This window comes from Falco naumanni, chromosome 2 (assembly GCF_017639655.2).
Source record: "Falco naumanni isolate bFalNau1 chromosome 2, bFalNau1.pat, whole genome shotgun sequence".
In the NCBI taxonomy this organism is placed as follows: domain Eukaryota; kingdom Metazoa; phylum Chordata; class Aves; order Falconiformes; family Falconidae; genus Falco; species Falco naumanni.
In genome coordinates this window covers 43,837,442-43,858,982 of record NC_054055.1, presented here as the reverse complement: position 1 = coordinate 43,858,982, position 21,541 = coordinate 43,837,442, and positions in this window count along the sequence as shown.

Sequence of the window (21,541 nt, the reverse complement as noted above, 5' to 3'; positions counted from 1 at the left end):
ATGAATCATTAACCAATAAGATTGTGTAACCATTATGTAGATTACCATCCAATAAGTGTTAGATGATTGGAAGTTAACAAATTAATATTAATGTAATCATGTATAAATCTGATTGTGAAACTACCAAGGTGCGCTAGTTCACCTAGGAGCCAAACTTGTGCAACATTGTATTAAACACAATATCTTGTATTCTTAGATTTTTGCTTTGATTTTACATGCAGGGTAATGAACTCATATTTGAGATGACGTAACCAGAAGTTTTGTTCCACAAAAAATGAAATTACTCATATAATATGGTAAAAAAATCTGATCTGTGTTTCAAAAGAAAGAATATTATTTTTAAAAAGGAACTTCATGGTATCCTGTCAAGGTAAGATATGTATTCCTAACCATAACCAATGTCATACATCAGAACCAGAGCTGAGGATAATTCATAAGGGAGAAACAGATAACTTCTGTGCTGAGTAAAGCTTTGGGTATATTGTGGAGAAAAGGGATGAAAAACTCTTCAGGAGTAACCAAATTATTCAATATTTATAGCTCTTTCTGATTTCATGGACAGTTGACATCCAGCTTTCATAATTGCCTTGACAATGTGGAAGCAGAATTTCTTTACAGAAATAAAATTCTACTTCTGTATGTAGTTGACCAGCTCATGCAAGTCAACCTGCATATGCAAACAAAGCAAAACAAGGATTTCATTCACTGCTTCCCATGGGCAGGCAGGTGTTCAGCCATCCCCACAGAAGCAGGTCTCCATCACGCTTAATGGTTACTTGGGAAGACAAACACCATAATGCCAAATGTCCCCCCCCTTCCTTCTTCTTCCAGCAGCTGATATATACTCAGTATGACGTCATACGGTATGGAATATCCCTTTGGCTAGTTCAGGTCAGCTGTCCTGGCTGTGTCCCCTACCATTTCTTGTGACCCTCCAGCCCTTTCACTGAGAGGGCCTGAGAAACTGAAAAGTCCCTGATTTAGTGTAAATATGACCCAGCAACAACCAAACCCATCAGTGTGTTATCAACACTGTTCTCACACCAAATCCAAACCACAGCACTGCATCAGCTACCGAGAAAAAAATTAACTCTGTCCCAACTGAAACTTGGAAATTGGAACTGAAAATGCGATATGCATTCATACTCCCATGTGCACTTGAATACATGCAGAAGAAAAAGAAAGGAATTGGAGAAAGTATTTTCACCTTAATGGCTCAGTCTCTGGGCAAGCCTCGATTTTCTAGAATAACACTAATACAAACAAATAAAACATCAGGGAAAAGAGCTTTCAGCTGTTGTAATGTAATCCTTATCCAGGGAGCACTAACTTCTACCAGGCCAAGTAGTCTCTGTAAAGAGATGAAAGTCAGTGTCTTTAGGACTTGTATCAGTTTAGATGAGGCTACTTATTTCAGATTGTAATATATCAGTGCTAATTTAATCAAATCAACCAAATTCACACATATTTACTTGAAATTTATAACTTTTAGTCAATTTGGCTACATCAGAATAGAAGATGAGAAAAATACATGTGTGTAAAATGCTATACAGTTGAAAGTAATTAGGGTAGTTCAAACTGACTACTTGAAAAGGTGAAGCGTAACAGTATCAGGTTTGTCAGCAGTATAAATACATTCTATTTCACGCAAAATTTAACTTTGAATGAGTAATATATCAAGATAAGCATATCTAAAATGAAAGCATTTTGCAGATATGGGTATTACTTTTCACCTGTAAAAAAGCAGTGAACAGCTGATAGCTAGAGGGAGAGTATTACTGCATCATTCTGGGTGACTCTTCTGTTCTCTGCTCCCATGGGTTCTTTTGTTGATTTGTTTTTTTTCTGTATTCATAAAACCAGAAATTAATACACAATGTCTTATGAAAAGTAAAAGATCACAAATTACCGTAGTTACAATCACAGCATTACAAGTGAGCTTCAGATTTTTAAATTATGAAAAAAGAATGCCATGCACACAAATATTCTGCAGCTATTAATTTATACTTTCACCAGTTAGGAAATTGATACTATTGTTTAAGTTTAGGTATTTACATTACTGAACAACTCTGAGCCTAAAGTGAAAAAAAAAATAAATTAAAAAATCCACCACTATCCCACCCCCCAGGCCCCTTATCTTAAATAATTGTTCGTAGATGACAAATTATTACATGGGCTTTGTTAAGTTTTATAGCAGAATGAACACCTGACAGAGACTAATACTTGACATACTTGACATATAGGCTTTTATAAATTCTCTCATTATCTTCAATTCAGACAGTGTAACAAACACATCAGGTTGGCCAGCATTTGCATATTTTCATTACATATACGACAGTGCAATAGATCTTAACATAACACTTCTAAGATGCCTTTCATTCATATCTAGCTTGTGTCTGTGTTGGCTCACAAACCACATTTCTCAGAACCAAGATGAAGGATATTCACTTTAAGCATCTGTATCTCATGATGTTAAAAGAAACATTGGACATAACTGGATGGATACATATCTTTCTGTGTCACGTAAGACACATATATTTCTATTTCTCACTGAGGCAAGTTATTCATTTTCAGTTATATCCAAAGGCTAAGGTTTATCTCTTGATTCTCAAAGTCCTCAAAATAAGGGGGAGGGGGGCACCAGGGGGCAGGTGAGTTTAAAAAAAAAAAAAAAAAGAGAGAGAGAAAACATTTATAGCAGGAAAAAAGAAAAGATTAGCTTAATTTGGGCTAATAGTATGAAGTAATGAAATAGTACTTTGAATTAGTAGGTTGTTTACTAAGCCAAAATATTTTCTAGCTTTTTAAAATTTTTATATCAGTATCAGATTGTGCTATAATTTACTTCTTCTTGGCAAACAATTTCATGATATCATTATAAATAAAAGCAGGAATTATCCATAATGTTATTAAAACTTGGATGACCATTTCTGTGATATTGTCTTTCTGATAAAACAATACTGGGCTTAGATAATGCATTATTGTACTGTTTTTGATATTACATTTAATTTTCCTCCTATCCAAGTCTATTTCACTGACTGTTTATATCAGCCTGGCACTTGATATGGACTGGCAGCCCTGGTATTTCAAGCTGAAGAATTTGAGTATCATATTCTTGAAGTTCAGAATTTTATTTTCATTCCAGGAGTTTCCAACACTGATATTTTTCTCCTAGACTTTAATGTCTTTTTGAAAAGACAGCATAAGACATATTTTCTTCTACATACCACTGAATACTAAGTGCTGAAACCATCTTATTTCAAGACATGCAGAACTCATTGTGCTGTAACTAGCTTGCTAAGATACACAAAATAACAAGTCTTGAACTGAAAATGAAATATAAATCCAGCATTAAATAATAAACCCATTAATGCTTTACATCTATCCTATGCAGTTTACACTGACAGTAAAGATCCACATGGGTGTCACAGCACTCTCAAAACTAGCCAGCTGCAACTAGGTCTCTTACCATCTCATACCAACATACTCTTCACACTAGTCCCTCTACTGTCTTCTCCTGGTCTCTCCTTACCCAAGGCCCTCATTCTCTCCTCTTTTATCTCTGCTTCTCCCTCCTCTCTCTTCCTCGGCTGCTCTCTCTCCATTGCCTCTCAACCACTTAACAGAACCAGCCACAGCTGCACCTTATCTACATTGGCCCAACATGACACCCCTGAAGCCAGCCCACAGTTGTATATTATCAATGTTAATTAACCCAGATTCATTCCTCTACATGTGGGTATTTGGTGCTGCCTTATTAGATCTCTAATGTCTTTTCTAAATTTAGTAATTCAGTAGAACAGATGAAACATTACCAAAACAAAACAAAAAAACCCAAACCTAAACACAGTTACAGAAGAACCTTGATCATTTCCCTGAGTTCAATATGGGTTACACAGTGTTCACCACTGCTCAGAGGAGCTGCCTTCTTTTTCCACAAACTCTCAAGGCAATGGAAATGTAGAGATAGAGAAATACATAACTCTTCATCCTAGTGGAAAACATAAAGAAATTGCTAAAGATTGGAAATAAAATCTTTTATATTCAGTAGATATAATTCAAAGAGCATCAACTATTTTATGGGACAACTGAGCCAGGAAGACTAGTGCAGGGCCTAGAAGCCTGGGTTTTTCCTTTTCTGTGTCATAACTGCCTTTTTGATTATGTGTCTGGGGATACTTTCAATGTAAAATTCATCGTAACTGTTACAAAAAGCCTATGAAAATGACCAGTAAATATCGCTCAAATCCAAGGACCTTGGATGAGGAAAAGATATGTGAAGGTGTATTTGGATGCTTCTCCGGCCACAGTTGTAAATCCAGCCCACTCGAAGGTTATAGATATTTTCCAAGTGCCATAGAATATGACTAGAAAATAACCCTTCTTGTTTGCTTTCATGGAACATCTAGGCTATTGTAGTTCACAGATTAGAGGCAAAACACAGCAAACGATCTACAGTTTGAAATGTGTCTGGTGGTGTGTTCACAGCCCCTTCTGTGTTTTTAACACAGTGTGGTCCAAACAGTAATGGAGTCTGACAACACAATATAAACCATGCTGTACTGAGGCACTAAGAAAGACAAGCAATAACACCACCATACAGTGACTCACCTGATCACTGATAGCAAATCCAGGATCATAAGTGATGGATGCCCTGGCTCCAGCAGTCCATCAGGGACACTTAGTGTGCAGGTCATCCAACAGTAAATGCCAATCATGCAAATGCTTTTTGGATGCGCGTGAGAGTTGTGCTGCTCCTTGACTCCAGCAGTGGTGATGTGATCTGAGAGAACCAGACCTTACACAGCAGCAGTGTGCCCTACACACCACCTTGGATTATATGGGCCATAAACTTTTGATCTGTCGATGATGTTGGACAAGGTGGGCATGGTGTCAGTTACTTTAGCTCTTCTGGAGGCTGCTCTGCCTGTGTCTGTTCATTTGCTTCTGCAGTAATTTGCTAGCCTCTCTTAATCTAAATAAGTTGAATTGGGAAGGTTAAAAAAACAAAGGATAACCTGGCTTGGTTTGATGCACCAGGTTCAGTCAGTTACATGGCTACCTGTTGAGTCTGCAACAACGAAAGGCTATCATATGTTACTGGGAGAGAGAAAGTACGGTGGCTAGGCTGAGTTGGTAAACTCCTTAGCTCTATACAGCTGCACCTGAAAAGAATGTGTAAACATTTATGGATTTGAGACAGATTATGGGAATTTTCAAGGTCTTCAGCTCTGAGCTACCATTTTTGTTTTCCAAAGTTGTCATTTTATCATCAACTCAAGGAATTAGAATTGGACTTTTAATTTAGAACCCATTTGTTCTGATAAATGTCACCTCCAATGTTTAATGTATTAACAGTGAGAAGAATGTCATTTGAGAGAATGAAATAGTTTACCTAAAGCTGCAGTCTCTGTGGACATATGTTGTCCTTAGTGAAATTTATTTTTCTAACAGTAGCAAAGAAAATCCTCTTGGAACACAGAGAAATGTAAAGCTACCTGAATAACTTTAACAGAATATATTTAAATGAAGGCAACCAAAAAAGTCTTTAAAACAATGAGTGATGTCAAGATACCTGAAAGGCCTAAAGGGCAGTTATGAACTGAAATAGCTACAGAGCTAGATAATAGACCAGTTCCAAATTGTACAGCTGACATTATAATTTCAAAATGTGTTTTAAAAAATCAAAATAATAAACTAGTTTTGATCTTTTAAAGCCCAAATATTATTTTCATAAAACATAACAATATGAACCAATTGCCACAAGAAGTCAGTTTTGGGGGCTAAAGACAATTCTTCAGGGGACATAATATCACCTAATTATAGGCTTTACTAGAAGTATGTAAGTTAATCTCTTTACCTTAGGCCTTTTTAAAGTCAATGGATAGACATAGGTTATGCCATAGAGCTTATCAGAAACTTGAATTCCGTTTTTTGGATGCTTCTCTTTCCATTCACTCTGCTGAATGCCAAATTGTGTCTCTTGGTTGTAGATTTGAAATTAATCAGCAGGCTGATTTATGAATTTATCTAACATCTCTTCCTTCATCCTCACTTCCCTACCATAATTATGGTAGTCCTGATGGAACTCTTGTGTGGAAAACATAATAGCTTCCATCAGTATCACAGAATCACAGCAAGTGAATCTGCATTTCCTTTCTTTAAAAAAGAAGAATTATGGGCTAAAGGAAGTCAGTGTCATGTTAGTGTGCTGCTGGATCTTGTCTGACCACATATGTAGACTTCCCCACTTTGGCAAAGACAACAGATATGATATGGTATTATGCATGACTTTCAAAACCCTTAAGCCAACAAGGATGCTGAGTGCAGACCAGAACAAAGGAGATACTTACAAGGAGATAAATATATTCCCACGTATTTTCCTGTTCAATGTTGTTTAAATAACTCTCAGTAGAAAGAAACCTGTGATATACCAGAAGAGTCAGTTTTCTTTTATGTTTGAATTTCAAGGTAATACAGGTGGCCCTGAGAACTGAGGATATGTAATTTATACTTCTCTGAACCTGTCATGTGAAATCATCCCCACATCTAAGTTTATTGCATACGCTGAAAGAAGGTTTCCTAATTTCCACAAGTCAAGAAACCTGGGATAACTGATATTAAAAACATTAAAGCTAGAAACATGAATGTCTACTGAAAATAAAATGCATCTGAAGAAAAAAAAACCCACCAAAACAACCAAGCCAAAACCCCAAACAGCATAAAAACATTTACCAGGTTATTTCAAGTATAAACCCAATATTGTCTCAAGTATAAACCCAATATTGTCACTTCTACCGGCTCAAGGGAATGGAAAGTATATGTACAGCATCATCTACCCTGATAAATTACTAAAAAAGTAATTTTCACAATGCCTTAAAGAATATCCAGTCCAAGATACAATTGGTTGCAATATTATATACTTGAAGCTGAACATTTCATGGAGCTAGTGGGAAATCTTCCCAATGTTAAAAAATTGTAGTATATTCAGGCTTATTTCCATTTTATATTACCTTTTTTATGATAAAGCTTTTCTATTGTGCTTATTAAAAATATTGCCAGTATCTACATGCATATTAATGATTCATTTTACAGAATCACGGAGTAGCTGAGGATGGCAGGGACCTCTAGAAACCTTTTGGTCCAAACCCCTTTTTAAGCAGCATCTAAAGCAGTTTGCTCAGGGCTGTCTCTATCTGGGATTTGAGTATCTCCAAGGATTAAGACTCCACAGCCTCTCTGGGTAATCTGTTCTAATGTTTGACCACAATCACAATGTTTTCCTTACATTCAGATAGTATTTCACTTTGCGCTTTTTGTTTCTTGTATTTTCACTAGATGCCACTGAGAAGAGTCTGGTTCTGTCTTTTTTACTTTTTCCTATCAAGTGTTTATACACATTTATAAGAATTCCCTGAACTTTCTCTTCCATCAGCTGAACTGTTCCAGCTCTCAGCCTCTCCTTCTATGACAGATGCTCCAAGATATTCACCATCTCAGTGGCCCTTCACTGAACTGTCTCTAATTGCATTTTATCTCTCTTGTACTGGGAGACACAGCACTGTACCCAGCACTCTGCAGGGCTGAGAAGAGGAAGGTTCATCTCTCCAAACTGCTGGCAATTCTGTTCCTAAAGTAACCCAGGATGTTGTTGGCTGCTTTACTGCAAAGACATATTGCTGTCTTGTTTAGTTTTGTCAACCAGGACTCCCAGGTCTTTCTCTGCAGATCTACTTTCCAGATGGTTGGTCCTCAGCTTGTAGCAGTACATGGAATTATTCCTCCACACATGTAGGACATTGCTTTTCCCTTTCTTGAACTTCATGGGATTCCTCCCTGCCTATTTCTTCTGTTTCTCCTCTCTGAATGTCAGCACACCTTACTGATATACCAACCACTCCTTCCACTTTTGTATCATCTGCAGACTTGCTGGGGGTGCACAATGCCTAATCATAATTTCTAGTAAAATATTTTTCATGTCCTATATTGACATTATTCATATGTAAATGCTATGTTCTTTTCACATAAGAAAAAATTTTACAGTAATAAAACCAAGTCTTGATGTATCATCTATACTCAGCCACGAAGGATAATAAACTACAAATGACATTGCTGCAACTGAATTATTAAGTAATTTAGTTTACATACTCATTTCCTGTCTCATATACTGGCACTGTTATGCATAGACACATCCTGCATGCATGATGACCATGCATACACACACAAACAAGCAAATCATATCTTCCTTTCCTTTCCTTTTTTCTTTTCTCCTTCCCTTCCCTGCCCTGCCCTGCCCTGCCCTGCCCCGTCCTGCCCCGTCCCGTCCTGTCTCATCCTGTCTTGTCCTTTTGTCATTGAACTTTTCCCATTCACCTGACTATACTAAACAGAACATCCTAAAGAATTATGCAAAATAGCAAATACATTGACAAAAAATAACAAAAGGTATTAATGAAAAAAGTCATTATTTTGAATGTTGTAGAACTTGGGAACACATACATCAACAGTGAGATTTCTCTCACAGATGCTTAGATGCATGTACAATGAGGTGAATCATAGGCTAGAAGAGTGTTTTTTCAAGAACCTTCTTTCTTTCATATTTCAAATACCCGACCTGTGCTAAACAAGATGTAAATCTTTGCAAAACTTATGAGAAGTGTCTTTGGTGCATAGCTACCATTACCCTTGCTGTACTTTTAAAACAGGTCAGTAGCTGGGGGTCTTATTTCAGCCTCCAGAAGAGCTCATTCAGTCAGATTTTAAACTATGGGTAGGGAAGTTGAAAGAAGCCAAAGAAGTTATATTCTGTGTTCTGAGAAATTCCAATTTGCCTATATTCTTCATCTGCTACAGCCATGTCTCTAGTTTTTGCAGTGTATGTACATAGAGTGGACAATCCTATCTATATTCCCACACTGTTTTGAACAAGACTTGTAGCTAAAATGTCACAATATAGCTCTTACTATTTGCCTGTGTATGGATTCAGTTTCAAAACTTTGATATTTAGTGATGCTAGTCAATATTTGGACTGAGCTACAGACCTCAGGAGGTAAAAGCGTGCATCAATACAGGATGAAAACAGAATCCTCTTGAGTTAAGCCTATAATAGACTCACAGCCTCCACTGACTGATCACAGAAATTCAGATGGGCACACTGACCGGTGGAGATATATATATTTGGAGATAAAGTATTGGGTAAATGATAGAGACTGACACTACTCATTAGCTATAAAAGCAGTTCCAAAATACAGAAATAAAAAAAATAATGAATGAAATTATGTGTAATTTTAATCTTCAAGAAAAAAATCTTTTTAGCCTTCATTAAGGAAAACCATTTCAGTACTCATGAAAAATAAGATGAAGTGTCATAAACAGGTTCTGGTATCCTCCTGTTCTTTTGTTATGTCCTTATCAGGGGAAAATATTTGTGTCCTGGAGAGCAGGTGACTTCTATGTATATAGATTTGTTTATATACAGTAAATTTCTTGTTATGCTTACATCTGATAAAATCAATGCTTACTAAATTTCACAAGAAGCACATACAACCTACAGGATAACACCTTCAATAGCCCCAAGGAAAGAGTACAATGAAAGGATTCTTGCTATTATGTACAAAGAAAATCTTATCAATAATATATAATACATTAACAAAGCTAAGTTAATGTCTTAGAATGAAGAAAAGGAAGAGTAGCGTAATGATTATGTATTTCAGACCAAAAAAACTTTTCAGATTAAAGAACTAAAATAGTGGCTAATAATAATCTTTCCTCTCTAAGCATGAGAAATCAAGGATAAAATCTTGCTGATATTTTCAATTATAAGGAAAAAGGTTTTCAAAATAGTAGTATGGAATGCCACTAGTGCAAATAGATGTTTGTGTAAAAAAGATGTCTAGGGAAATATTTGTGCTGTATGGAGCTCAAAATCTGTCACAGGACTATGTTTTCTTCAGTCAGCCTTTGGTGACTTTTCCTTTCCATGTTTGAGAACATGCTCCTGACCTTGCTGAGGTAGTGTCATATCATCAGATAAGGAGAAAGTACTCTCCTCCTCAAGAGTCCTTCTTTCAGCTGTTCAGGCAGTTCACTAACTAAATGGTCTTTTCCACAAACCAGGTCTCTGGATCAGGAAGACAGTCTTTGAGAGAGTGACTTGACAGAATTATTTTTGCCTCATGTCTAGTATATGGATAAAGTAATTTGTGGATTGTACTGATGAGAACCATAAATGAATATTATAAGAGAACAAAGTTCAAGCACTACATAACATGCAACACTTGCAGTTCAAATCCACAAAAGAGCTTCAACATCTACATTTATGAAGGCACTATTATGAAGGCGCCAGGACACCAGGAAATCAGGCAGTACTTTGCTGGCTTGTGAATTTTTACTGACTCTGTAAAAACAGACAGATCGTTCAGTTCCCATTCCTAGCCAAGAACTTTCCTGCACTGCCTTTTGAATACATTGCCAAACGCCTATAGCATTTTAAGTCACTGTGACTAGGCTGCTATGAACAGGTTTGGAATACTTGAAGTTTAATGTTTCCTTAGCCTAAATCCCATAAATAGCATATATCATACAAGGTTCAGTGCCTGAATTCAGTCCTGGTGTTTGTTTTGCTTTGTTTTGTTTTGGGTTTTTTGTTCAGAAGTATAGAAGTAGCCTCAGGGTTTAAGAATCCCTTAACACTGCTTACAAACTAAGATTCTTACATAGTTCTTTAATAAAATGTCAAGCACTGTTTCCCAAAGCAACTAACTTCAGGACAAGGATCCTTTCTGATTCTTGGTCACATGCTTTTTCTAAAATCCATGCTTGCATGTATTCTATGCAGTGAACACTTACAAGCAAGCTCTTTATAGCATTTCTGAATGGGAGTATGTGGGTTAATATTGTGTCCCAGCATCCATTACTTCTGAGGCAAAGATTAATCAAATGCAAAATATTGTCCCTGAATTCAGGTAACAGGAGAACAACCTACTTAGAATAGTGATTTTAATGAGCATATTAAACATACTCAGCAGATACCTAGCAAAAGTTTATTGGCACTTTTGTTTGTCTGAAACATTAGGACTATTGCAGCTACCTGTTGAATAATGCAAGATGACTTAGAAGATTAACCATCTAATAGTTGCTTTTAAAAAGCAGGCAGGTTTTGCCAGATCCTCTTGGCAGGAGTAGCATCTATGGATCCTCTTCCAAGATCTTTAAAAGAGTAGCTCAAACCCCTTCATCTAGGTTAAGTTCTTATTTCTAGGTTTGAAATGCCCTATGGAACGTACTTGTTAGGACAGACTGTAGTTACTGAGAGCATGAAAATGTAAGTTCCTTACATAGAATGAAAAAAAGAACTAACAAGACTAGGCACAAGATAATATATATATACATATATATATATATATATAGAGAGAGAGAGTGTGTACAAGAAATTGAACAACTCAAATTATATTATTATATTTTGCTTTCTAAATTGGAAACCTATGTCACCACCAGACATGGGGGACAAAATTCATTTAAATTCTCTTTAGGCTTCTATAACACGGGTGTCAATACCTGAGCCAATTTATTAGACTGTCTTTATAACAGATAGATATAAAATAGTACTTCTTGGAAATGCTTATCTGATCAATTTTAGACATCTACCAAAGGATTAAATAAATCTTTATTTTGAATTGCCTGTTTCTCTCTACTGAGAGGTTAAATGACTGGTTTTGATATATACGTGTTCCTTAAAGACATTTAAAATTGATGTTCTCTGTTTCCTGGTGACATTTGCTCATTCTGTTTCTCTGCCATATAAGAAGAAAAAGAGCATCTTGTTTCCGAATGTTTCCTATTTTACATTGCCCTTTCACACTCACTATTAGAATGAAAAAACTGACTATAATTTGCTGAAAGGCGTAACTGTCCATAAATTTCATAAGTTCTCACTGGTAAGTTGTATATCCCTGCTTGTGACAGGTTTATTTGACTTTTCCATCCATCAATATATCCATATGCCACTTTTGACTTGAAAGTTTGTATTGTGTAGTGGGTTGACCAGGTGCCTACCAAGCTGCTCTAAAACTCCCCTCCTCAGGAGGGGACAGAGGAAGAGAAAATAAGACGAAAAAGAACTCATGGGTCAAGATAAAGGCAGTTTAATGAAGCAAAAGCAAAAGCTGAGTACAGAAGCAACACAAAACAAAAGGATTTATTATCTACTTCCCATCAGCAAGTGATGTCCAGCCACTTCCTGGGAAGCAGGGCTTCAGTATATGTAGCATTTGGTCTGGAAGACAAACATCATAATAACGAATGTCCCCACCCCTCCGCCTCCTTTTGCCTACCTTTTATTGTTGAGCAGATGTCATACGATATGGAATATTCCTTTCGTCGGTTTGGGTTGGCTGTCCTGTTTATGTCTCCTTCCAAGATCTTGCCCACCCCCAGCTTACTGGGTGAGATGGGAGAATGCTGGAGATACAGCCTTGAACACTGGTGTGTTATCAACATCTTTCAAGCTACCAATACAAAGCACAGCACTATGAAGGCTGCCATCAGAAAAATTAACTCCATCTGAACCAGACCCAATACATATGGAAAGACGTAGAGTACAACCATGTATTTATTTTCCAAGAATTCAGATAGGAAGTCCCACTTTACTTAAGGATATGACTGGCCATCAAAAAAACCAAAACTGATGTGAGGGATAGGTGAAGATTCAGTACTTTAAATTGTTTTTCAGACTCCTGTCTGATAGGAAATCAAATATCTCTGTATTCCAGAAACTCATGCTAAACCATCATTGATTTTGCACCTCATATGCACATTTTGCTGCTGTTGTACTAACAAATAGTACTGGCACATACTGCATAATAAATGAATATTCATATAATATCCACATGAAGCAAGTAAATTTGTATTAAGCTACATTTCTCTAAGAAAGCAAGCAGGGTATAGGGTGGTATACAAAAGGTTAAAACTATTTTCCCATTACAGCTTTCCTTCTGTCTCATTACCGTGTACCTGTTACCTGTAACAGCATGTGAAATAAAGTCAGGATATCCATGTGGACTTAACCACAGTTAGTTTAACCACTGAAAACCAGCTCCTCTCAGCAGAGACCCAGTGCCTATCATTCTTTACTGTGTCCATGTGTTCCCTCAGCATACATCTTTTTAAATTATATTCCCACCTTTTGTCTTTATTTCATATGTAATTGCGATTTATGACAGCACCCATGAACACACATACAGGATGAATTGTGCTGGACTAAAATATACCATGACAGATTAGCAACATGCTGTTATTAAAGCATACAGTGAAACTAGACTAATGATCAGCAATGCCATAAATCACTTATCAATTAGCAAGTGCCATAGCAAACAAATTGGTATATCCAGCAGAGTCCAGAATGTCAACATAAGACTATTAAAACCTTGTCCCGAATTCTACTTCAAAAAGGCAGAAAGCAGCTGCTAAAAGAGATGGTCTGGCTGTGTGATGTTGGTAACAGCCCAAAGGTACCAAAAGCACTGCTATGTGATGTAAGTCACCAGCTAAAAATACCTTGTTTTAGAAAATTATTTAAAATATATTATATGTATATATGAGTGTATAGATAGATAAATGACAGAGATAAAAATAAAACAATCACCTTAGAGAAAATATTTTTTTCTAATAGTTTTATTAATTCCCCAGAAATATATATTAATCCTTAAGTTTGATATCTCTAAATACCATAAGAATTCTTTTGTATTGCTTCTTACTTTTGTTTAGAAACTTGAAATTCTATAGAGATCATGAAATAGCACAAAAGAAGCCTGAACCAATACTTTTAAAGTATAAAATTACCTACCCAACAATTTCTGTGTGCAGCAATAGCACTTTAACAGAGCTATACAAAATTTTAAGCAGCTTCACCAAAATAAGATATACTAGTTTCAATATTCTGAGACTATTAAGAAATAAACCCCAAACAAAACTGTAAGCCATAGAAACAGCATTAGAAACTGCAATGTTAAGGAAAAGAAAAATGCTTTAAAGGAACATGTCTACATTTATCAGATTTGATGTAGCAATGAAAGAATTCATTGCTCAGAGAAACAGTTAATGTATGAGACCTGTCATGCTAACATAGCAGAAAACCCGAGGTATATGCAATCCTGCAAAGGACAGTGTATGGTACCTTGTATGGAACTGGGAAGATCTAATAAATTCTTGTGTTTTGTTGTTATAAAAACTCTATTGCACTGCAATCCGTGAGGTTATTTTTAAATGCGTATTTATTTCAAAGTTCAAACTGAACTGCTGGTCCCTGTGCATCTCAGCTGACCAGAAAGCATGTGATTGATTCATAATAGTCAAAGAACTCTAATGTTGCCTGACCAGATGTTATGTATGGGCTATAAAAGGAAGTCAAAGAAAAAGCTAAGGAAACTTAAATTACCATGGGGGGAAATATTGTAATATCTGTGTTCAGTAAGGCAAGTTTACTGCAGTCAGGAGAGATGTAGGGACATAGGAAATGAGATTTATAAGTTTCAGTGTTCTTGGAGCAAAACAGTCATTGTTTTTAGGGTAACACATATGGGTTTAGAACTAAGCCAGACTTTTATACACATGTAGTTTAATAATACTAAATTTCAATTCCAAATACTTTCCATGAACTGCTACTATTTGTTAAATTGCTTTAATAAAATTCAAAGCTAAAACTTTGTTTTGACAGGTTTCCAAAAAAAATGAAATGTCAAACCTATTGTGGGCTTAGCATAAGAGTGTTAAAGTTTGTGTCAAGATACTAGGAGTAATATAATTTTATTTACAGCTAGGTCAGTTTTAAATTAACAGTGGGCTGAATTATTTATAGGAATCTGTCTGTTTAATGCTAGTGTACAGTACAAGTTTGAGTTATCAGATCAGAACTCGGCTGTTAGTACTGTTGCAGTACTTTGGTTGTCTGGTTGTTTTTTAGCATTACAAGATAGGGATGGCAAAGAGATTACTGCAAAAAAAACCCAAACAAACAAAAACAAAACAACAAAAACTCAAAAAACAAAAAAACAAACCAACCTGCTCTTTTAATTGAGAATGGTAAAATATATGAGAGTCAAGTATATCAGTGCTTGAAATTAAAATCTTGAAAGCACTCAAGCATGTGTTTTAAGACAAGTATATGTATGTTTCAAGGCATGGGGACCTCAGTTTTCTGTATTTTGCTATTATTTCTAAGTCAGACTGAATGCTGAGAACAACCTAACTGCAAAGTATTTTATGACAAAATAATTTATGGAATTCACATATACCTGCATGTGCATATGTGTGTGTATGCATGTCTGTGTGGTTATCAATATGTATATATATTTTATTGAATATCTGGTTTTGGTTTATTGAATATCTGTTGGGGGGGAGTATCATGGTTTTGGTCAGGATGAACTGAATATATTAACTACTACTCAATAACTGGCTCTGTGTCAAGGAGTTCTGAAATGTATTGTCTATGTGAAAGAGTGATTAACAATGCAAAAAATACTGTTAAGTTACAGAAAAGTGGCTATTTCTGCTCCCTCTTTTCTTGCTCATCAGTATTTTAGCATTCATTCTGGGGGAAGCCAGGAACTGAGCCTGGTGACTCTGATCTCAGGCACCCCTGGAGGTCCTCCATGGCCAGGTGCCTCCAAAGGTAAAGTCATGCCACTCCATGTTGGGATGGTGGAGGATGGATAAGCTTTACCAAATGGGGAGCATCTTCCAGATTGTTTGATCTTTAGTGTTTGGTGGACTGCTTCAAGGTGTTGCTTGTTGATGGGTGTAGCAAGTTAACATGCAAATGTTCTTGTATAAATTTAGTTTTTCTGTTTTTAACATTTACGTGTGGACAGGGTTTTTTTTTCATAACACCTTCCGAACTGAGCTTTTCCTAACAGGGGCTGTGTTCCCAACATCTGCTTAGCAACATACCTCAGGCCTCCAATATAAGCCTGATTACTCAAGTGATGTCAACTCAGTAGACCAAGACAGGAAGAATCCCATCCTGGAGTTCTTGTCCTGTTTTCCATTGAAGCTCTAAGGTTTCTGTCATCGTGTAGACTCACTTTGAAAAATTGTTTCCTTGAGAGAATATTGTATATCCTTTTCCACTCTTTAAGCCAGTGAGATTATTGCTTTGCAGAGTTTGTCATAGTGAGCATGGCTCCTTGCAAAAGGTCATTGTCTCTATGTCCAGAGTAAATGAGATATTTCTTCTCCTTGTATTACCTCCAATTTTTTTTTGTAACACTGCAGCTGTAAGACTGCCGTCATTGATACTGAAATTTTGAATGTCAGGGTTTCAGACCACAGCTGCTGTTTCCTTTATGATCTGCAAGATCCTTTTGATCTTTTGTACTCTTGTCCCACTTTTCATGTTCTAGTCAGCAACTTCTATTGTTTTTCATGCTCCTAGAAACTAACGTTGGGGGACCATCAGTTTTCACCAGCAGGGAGCGCTATATTCTTCTGTTTGAGGGGGGTGGGGGGGTGGAGGGGAAAAAAGTCTGCCTAACCAGACAATATATAGAATTCTAGTCAAGTTAAGCACTGAGCATTGTATTCAGCTCTTCAAATGAACATCTGGCTCTGAACGGGTGACTGTACCATCTATAGAAATAATGAAACATAGAATATCCTGAGTTGGAAAGGACCATCAAAGATCATTTAATCCAACTCCTGAATCCACACAGAAAACTTTAAAAGTTATAGCAAATATCTAAGTGTTGTCTAAATGCTTCTTGAACGCTGACATGCTTGGGGCCATGACCAGTTCCCTGGGGATCTTATTCCTGTGCCTGACTACCCTGTCAATGATAATGTAGACACTGTAAATCCCTCAAGACTGACTAGCTGACTATACATCACCTAAAACTATCCACAGACATTATATGGTGATTGCCTAAGTACTATCACATCAGACTTTTTCCTTGCATTTCAAACTTGATAGTAACTCACACTTCACCATTTTAATGCTCTTTTAATACAGACTTTGCTTCTTCAAGGAATCTTCTTTTTAAGATGTCTTTAGATAATATTACAGAGCATAAGTAAGTATTCTGGAATTCCAATCCATGCTATGAATAGTGTTTAGTTTGCCTAGTTTTCTGTTGATAATATCATGTATAAAGTTTAGTTTTCTATAAAACATTCTTATTGTACATCACTTGTTTAGTTATTATAGTTTGAACTAATCCAAATCACTTAGCCTTTCTCAGTTTACACTTAAAAGAAATTTCACATAATGTTGAGAAAATAATTTATTTTCTTACTTGAAAATACTTAGCATGCCTTGTAGAAGCCATAGACAAGTCAGTGGTAGCTGCAGCTTTCAAAATTACCATACCATCTTTCCAGCAGTTCAGAAAGTAATCTAGAAGTTTGCTTCTTATAGAAAATATCCATCAAAATGAGGCTAGTTACCAAAACTCAAAGAATTTGTATATATTTATTTTTCTGATTTTATATTAAAAGCAGATTGAACAATCTTATTTATGCTACTTGAAGGAAGTATATCTATCTCAGGGTATTCAAACATATAGTAGAAATAAATTGAGGAGTGTCACATAATTACAAATATAATTGAGAACAGGTGAACTGTTTGGTTTGTATTTTGTTTCACTTTAAATAAGGTGACTCACTAAATCTTTCTTCAGTACTCTTCCATTTTTTGCATAAAAATAAAGAGCATTATATTATGTGTGTTCAGCTTCAAAACATAAATTATATAAGAACTCTTTGGGAAACTGCTTGGTCCCTAGAAGCTATATGTGTACTCTGAAGTAGAAGCTTTGCAGTAAACACAAAAAATACTTGAAAAAAAATTAAAATGACCAATCATAGAACCTACACACCTGTAGGTTAGTGACTCACTAAATGTAATAGTTCTATCAGTTTTCACTAACATGTGCACAGGTATCTTCTGATAAAAAACCAGAATTTCTATGCATGCTGCAAAAATTATTTTTGTTGCTTTCTCAGAACAAATTTATCATATTTATAGGGAAAATATTTCTTCTTCTCAATAAAGATGACATGTTGTGAGGGACACCTGGTCTTGTTCATCAACTTGATGATTGCCATATATGACTTATATTTCATGAACAGCTAACAGATGACTCTCATCCTTGTCTTAAAATTATTCCTGTTGTCTTCTGAAAAAGCAGTAAATATATGAGAAGTAAAGCATTGTATCAGCATTAATCAAGTCTATAACAAACCCTTGCCTTAAAAACTTGAAGTACAGCATTGGAATGAAAGCTTGGTTGATTTTTCTGCTCTTCTTCATGACTGAAAAAAAATAAAGCATTGAGCTATGGTTTAGTAGGATTTTTTTTCTGTTACATGGTGTATACTAAATTAGAGATCCTTGAACCCTTTATTTTATATAAGTGTTAAATGTTGATATTGTTGTTGGTTTTTTTGTTTGTTTTTTCCCCTGCAACAGGCTGCCGGGGAAGCCTGAAAACTTGAAAGCAACTTGAAAAGGAAGAAGAATCTTGACACTGACCTTTAAGAAAATTAATTGAAATATTAGGAGGAAATATCTGTCCTCTGAGATAGCATTGTTAAAACAAAACAATATTAAAAATATTGTTTGCTAGAATTTAATGCTATACGCTACAAATATAAAGTATTATTCTATTTTGCATGCAATGGATCAATGCTGGGCCTGGCTGTATTCACAAAACAAGAGACGAGTTGTCTGAAGAGGACTTCTGGAGTCATCCAGCTCAAATTCAACCTGGTGGCATGAAAGTCATAGTTTATCTAATGTGGTCTTGAAAACAGAATAATCAGGAATGATGAAAGATTTAAAATACTGTCATTAATGATCTGGGAAAGGGAGTAAAGAAATAGATACCCAACTCTGCAGATGTTAATAAGGTCTGCTGGACAGTCAAACACCGTGCTGATGATAAGAAACTCCACAAGGACATCACAAAACTGAGTGAACTAAAAGATGAGCTTCAATTTGGATGAATGAAAATATATGTATAGGTAAAGAAATATATATGTATTTACATATATGAAAATATACGTAAAGGTAAAGATTGCCTACGTGATGCCAAATACAGAAGTAACACTTAGCTACAGTCTCATGAAGAATCCCTGCATTTTTAGGCTTTCCTCATAAAGGCAATGTAGTACTCAAGGTGTGCACACAGAAAAGTTTTATAGAGGTAAAATGATTTCTCCATCTTTTGTAGTTCTGGTCTCCTATATCTGTAAGGATATAGGATTATAAGGGAAAGGACAGAGAATAGCAACATGAGAAGTGAAGATGTTGCCTTGTGAGGAAGTGCTGTAAAGGCTGGTAATCTTAAATTCAGAGAGGAAATAATTGAAGAGAATTATGACCAAGGTTTATCAAGTCATTAAGAGCCTTGATTAGCTATTCACAAACAGAATTGGAAGCATTCTGTTAAAGTACAAGAGTTTGAACAAATATGACAGAGTACTTGACACAGTGGGAAGTGAATTTCACAGTCCGCTGCCACAGGACACTATGGAAGCAGCCAGTATCAGAAATCTCAAAAAAAGGGTCAAATTCATGAGAAGCAAGTCCATAAAGAGGTCATAAAAAGATTAGTCAGAGTCCTTATATAGAAATTGTACTGGGAGCATGAGGAAAATTACTGCAGAAACTGGTCAAGCTATACAGCTTATCCTACTGCTACTGCTAGAGACTCATGTCTGGTCTAAAAGGAGAATTGCTTTGACCCAGTAGGGTGTTTGTTGTGTTCTTCCAGCCTCTCCTGAACACCTGGGAGTTTCCAATTCTTGATAGAAAATACCTATAATTATTTTTAACAATTTTAAAAATAGTACAATAGAGAAAATTGACCAAGTTACAGACAATCCTTAACATATCTACTGCCTTTTATTTAGCATCCAGACCAATTTAAAGCTTTTAGGAATTGAAGGCGTTTCTAGGTTTGTTGCTTTGTTGTAGAAGCATACTACCTCTTCTCAATATGGCTCACGGCATCACCACAGGCAACAAAAGTTTCAGAATAATAATGTCTTCCTGCTGTTGATGAAAGAATCTGAAAAGGAATTTAAACAGAAACTTCTGAGAGCTCCTTATCATCTGACAACTAGTTCCAAATACTTACACTTGGAAAAAAAGTGTGAGAACACACCTTAAAGAAGTCTAGATTATAGTTTCAAGGTGATCAGAGAAGCTTTCCTTAAAAGAAAATTAAAAAAAAAATAGTTTTCCTTTTTTCTACTAAAAAAAGAATATTCAAATTTACAAAACTCAAATTTAAATTACATTAATGTGAAGTCAAACTTCTAAGAAACTACTTCAGTCTGGAAAACTCATATGAGTTTTAATACCAGTAGATCATAACGTGTAACTAGCTGAGCCTGTGCTTACTTGAAAGCTTATTTTTATTTTTTTCAGTAGCACCATATTTAAAATAGAGATCCAGTTGATATAACAGATGCATCAAGTTAATCAATAAGTCCTTATTAAGAAATCTCTATTCTGGTAAATTAAATTAAATCAATTGTGATCATCAATGCCGTTTAATCTAATCATTTAATCTTGAGTATATTTTCTTATTATAACTATTTTCCAAGCACACTTTTATGAGCATTTAAGACTTCTGATCTTAAAACTCAAATTTTAAGTTCTGATCAAAAACTCAAAAAATCAAAATATGATTGTTTTAGAGAAAATACATTTGTATAAAATTTATAGGTAGTAGGATTCAAACAAAAAAAAAAGAGAATCCGTAAAACTAAAAAATATGCAATATAGAGGCAGATACTCAATGGAAGATGTATAAGAAGTGTATCTTTTAGATATATATTTTATTTATTTTTTAGATGGACAGAGTCCTGAAATGCAGATCCACATCTTCAGACATTTCCAATTTCCAAAATTTTTGAGGAAAAGTTCATTGTATCATATTTTTAATCTGATCACATAAAATAAACTATCTTCCAAAACTTGCATTTTTCACTTTATCTTTCATTTTAAAGACCTTAGCACACCTGAGCACCCTGGGGTTTTTTTAACTTCAGAAGAAAGCATACTATCATCATGTAACCAAAGCAGAGGCCTTTAACATCTATACTTAAGGGTACTAAGCAGGATTCAATTCCTATTAGCTATAATATAACAAGGCTGAAAGGCAAGACAAAACAAAAGAAGAAAAGCAGTATCAAGAGCAGGTGATAACCCCCTTTTTTGAGAGGGACAATACCATAAACATCAGTGAAAGAAGACAAGACCATTTTTGTTCCAGCTTCTGTCCTCAAAGCTCTCAAGCCCAAATGATCCCATTGGGAACAACCAAAGACCATAGCCATCAAAATTCAATGGTTACTGTCTACATGGTATAGTATACCCACAGACAGTGTAGAATATGTGTTAAAGCCTAATGGTTCTGTATACGTCATGATGATGATTAATATTGTATATGAATGGAGAATTTGCCAGAATTTTTTTAAGTAATGTAGCAAAGTATGGTTGTAAGGTTTGAATTTAAATTGATTTGTCAGTCTCTTACAT